Source organism: Centruroides sculpturatus, unplaced genomic scaffold (genome assembly GCF_000671375.1).
Source record: "Centruroides sculpturatus isolate CEXI.00-Female unplaced genomic scaffold, Cexi_2.0 scaffold20, whole genome shotgun sequence".
Lineage (NCBI taxonomy): Eukaryota > Metazoa > Arthropoda > Arachnida > Scorpiones > Buthidae > Centruroides > Centruroides sculpturatus.
The window spans coordinates 550,116-554,346 of record NW_019384333.1 but is presented as its reverse complement, the minus strand read 5'-3'; positions in this window follow the sequence as shown (position 1 = coordinate 554,346).

Genomic DNA, 4,231 nt, shown 5'->3' with positions numbered 1-4,231 from the left:
TTGTGGGAAATCGCGTTATAGGAGACACCAACTTAATACAAAAACTGGGATTCGGTTCTAAAAAGAGAAAAACTTGACGTTTGAATGGCGTTTTTTGAATTTTTCAAACCAGCCATTGCTAACCACGAATTTAAACCTTGTTTCATCAGCCGATGACTGTCCCATTTGTTTTAAATAATCAAATATTTTTAAGGCTTTGTGTTTAAGTGCAGTTTTATTTAAAGGCAACCGTTTCTTGTTCATATCTTCTACCCATAATATTAGCGCTTGTTCCATTTTTTACATTATAGGTGCTCTCGGACTAGCAATATTTTTCGCAAGAATAGATGATCCGGATGCGACCAAATTTCTAATCTTTTTTCCCGATTGTTTAATCGACCGAATAGTCGACTCATTTAAATTAAAATGCCTACTAATATCAGCTATACGCTCTTGATTTTTATGATAATTCGATCCAAAATTTCTATCTTTGAAGAGTTATAAATTTCCTTTTTAACGACGGTCCTTTCTTTTCATTCGACATTGTTATGGCTAAAATTTTTTCAATCAGTTTTGTGAACAGTAAAAATCGCAAAAAATAACTTTTCTTCACTATGTTGTTAAAAATATACACCCAATAGAAGTTTATACTATATTTTGGACCATTTTTGCTGTCCCCACTTATTGAAACAGTATAAATGATGGAAAATTTAGTGATATATTTGAGTGTTTACGGTAACTGATGTCTAGAAACAGGTCTGTCTAGAAACCGGTCTTCCCCTGAAACTTTCAAGGGAATAAATAACACGCCAACATCAACAAACAGCTGTTTTCAAGGACATTACCGAATTGCGGTTCGTATCACGTGATCCGTTGCGATTTTTCTGTTATGTGAAAGATAATTCGTTTCCAAATACCGTAAACCACGTTGTAAAAGTACCGCGTTGTAAGAAAATTACCGCATTTTTCCAACCGCGTTGGAGCGAAAACGCGTTGTAAAGGTACCGCGTTGTAGAAGGCCTACCTGTAATAGCCTATATTGGCTAAGCTAATCAGTAATCACAGTATGTTTTCTAATCATTTGGTATTCATTGTCATTTAATAAAAGTAAAAAAAAGGATTTTACTTGTTACAACATGGAGAGCTATCATGACATTTAGAGTTACAAAGTAATCCTGATGACTTGCAAGCACACTTCTTTGTTACGCGTGTTTTTAGGCAGTTGCATTTCTTGAAACCTTGTCCTCCGGTCAAAGAATTTTGCGACAACTTCTCGAAGACTCACTTCTTTATCTTTAACAACTTCTTCTATCTTGATAAAGTCTTCAGGGCATTTGATTTTGTGTATAAAGCTGCTTTAGTACTCCAATTTTGGTACCTAGTTGGTAAAACTCGTTGTCCTTTACACCTGCTACAACTGCAATAATGCTTTTCGGGTCGGTTTTAGCTTTGTCAATTTTAGGCACTTTCAGTCTCACATTTTGGTCAATTTTCACATTTGGATATTTATGAAGAGACGCGGCTTTCATTTTTTTCAGCTTGTTTCTCCAAACTCAATTTTGCGTTGTTTCTTATAGTCACTACAGATTCTATCTTTTTTAGTATTGGCTCTATAGTTACAAGAACTTCCTGAGACTCAATCGTGTTTTCTGTCTCTGAATCGTTACATTGGAATCATCGGTTATTTGCTTCTTCTTCAAATTCTCGGTAATAATCATTTCATCTTCTTGTGTTTTATCGTTGATAGTGCTATTGTCTATATTGATGAAACTAGAAGATAACTATACTTTTTCATTTAGTGTAAGATAACTCCACAAGATTTTTTAAATGATTTGATTTCAATGAAACGTATCGATCTAGTTAGCTGCAGTGAACATAGAGAAATTGTCGCTAAATATATTGTAAAATTTTACTTACTGACTAGATTACATTTCTTCATAAAGGGTCTGAATAAATCTAAAGAATACACTAGAAAACAAAAATTCTACCTAAAGCAGAGGCTAATCACATATCCTAATTCTGCAGTTGCAGTACGATAGCTAACAATAAATGATTTCATCCCAGTTTCTATTTTACTGACTTGTGTATTTTTAATTTATACATATTACTCCATTGTAATTTTTAATTCTTTTATTTTTCTTGAAAAGGGTGAGAAATCTACATGCATAGTAATCTGTAATTTTTTTTAAGAGAGATTTTTCAATTATGCAGTGTGTGAATAGTAGCATGAATTTTGTACTGTTTTCGCGAAACAGCTGCACATTAAAAAGTTTAGTTTATATGTGTGGGTACTTGGCAGTAGGCTAATAATCGTTTATTTGTTACATACTTAACTTTGTAATTTTATATTGGGACAATAAAGTAACATTCTGCCTTTATATTTTATATACTGTGTAGAATTTAATTGTAATTTTAATATTGCTTTATACTATGTCACATAATACTGTATGAGCAGTATACAGTATTATGTAACTGATGACATTTGCCTGATAAGTTCTATTTTAAGCCCTCACAGTGGAAGAGGTTCACAAAGCCATATAAAAGTTACATTTTATTATTAAAAATATGATAAATTCTGTATTTTTTAGTAAATATGAATAAACGTTGTTGGTAATAACAAGAGTAGATTACTCTTGTACTCTAAATAATACTTGTTTGTACAGTACTCAAGAGTTGTAATGTAAAAATAGACAATACAGTCTAGGCTATTTGATTTTAAAAAAATCTTAATTAGCATTAACCCCTCAACTCTTCGGACGTCCAACAAAACAACCCACTTAAAACCTTTATCATTTTCTATTTATGGTATCTATCATTCGTAAATGAAACGTACAAGAACTTTTGAAATACTATAAATATAATCAGATGAATAAACTGTATAAAATTTAATGAAATAAACGAGCATTTAAGGAGGATGCACACATGCGGCGCGGCAAGGAAAAGCGGTGTTGCGTACGCGTCTTTGCCGCTCGGCAGCACAACCACACAAGCGGCAATCCTCTTACATTTCGGCGCAAGCGTTTAGTATTCAAGATGGCGAACGATACCGACATTGCCGCTATCCACGTCTTTACAAATTTTGTTTTGTACGGCTTGCTTTATTTAGCTAGAAGATTTTGTCGAAGATTCGAACGAAGATTTTGGATTAGAAATATTTTCTTGGATGGAGAAAGAACTGGTGTACAAAATACGCTTATTCCTCGATTACGGTCTTTCGATAAAGAATAATATTTCGAGTAAGATTCCGTTGTTTCGTTCTTTGAATTAATTTATATATGATTATTTGTGTAGAATTTGTATTAAATTTATCTTTCCTCTTTATTCTGATGTTAGTTACCTCGGTTAACCGCGTCGAACTTTCCGCCATTTTAAAACACCATGTGATTGTATTTTCTCACGTGACTATCAGACGAAGTTATTGGCTGATAGAAATGCAATCGCCGCAAAAGATAGAATTCAACCAACTTTTGCGGTACGAGAAAAGCGGCACAAAATCGATTTCTGCGGCGATAAAAAGTAATGTCATTCTGCCGCTTTCCCTTGCCGCGCCGCATGTGTGCATCTTCCTTTAAAGACAACAATGACGTGCCGGCACAGTGCACTGATAAGTATTTACACACAACAGTGATATGACCATTCTCTCGGTGAGTGGTCATGAACTATTCTGAGGACGAATTGGCTACGATAGCTATATGTTTGGATGAAGAAGAAAAAGAAATGCAATTAAGAAAGCGCCGCAAGTGGGTACAGTACATAAAGCATGGAAAAAAAAATCAATAGAATGGGAGTTTCATATTCTTTATAAAAAATTAATAGATGACAAATCTATATTTTTTTGAATGTTTTCGAATGTCCCTACATCATTTCATATTTTATTAAACAAAACAGAGAAATATTCATTTTGTACCCAATGTACATGTACTGTATTTCGAATGAGATAAATCAAATAGAACAGGGTGTTGATGCACCATTTCAATTAAATATTAGTCATCCATTGGAAAACAAAATTTACCGTCAGTGAAAATATCGTTCCGGTAAAATGTACTTTCACGGCACTGCCACTGCTCGGCACTTGAGGGATGAATCTGGACAGGGCGGTTTAAAACTAGGTCAATAATTTCCCACCGGCAAAAATCACTGCATTGAACGGATACTGAACGGTCACGTCACCGTTGTGTGTAAAGGGACCCTCAATCCACGCAAGATGTTAGAAACATTGATTTTTTAGAAAATAAATCATGAATGCTTATGA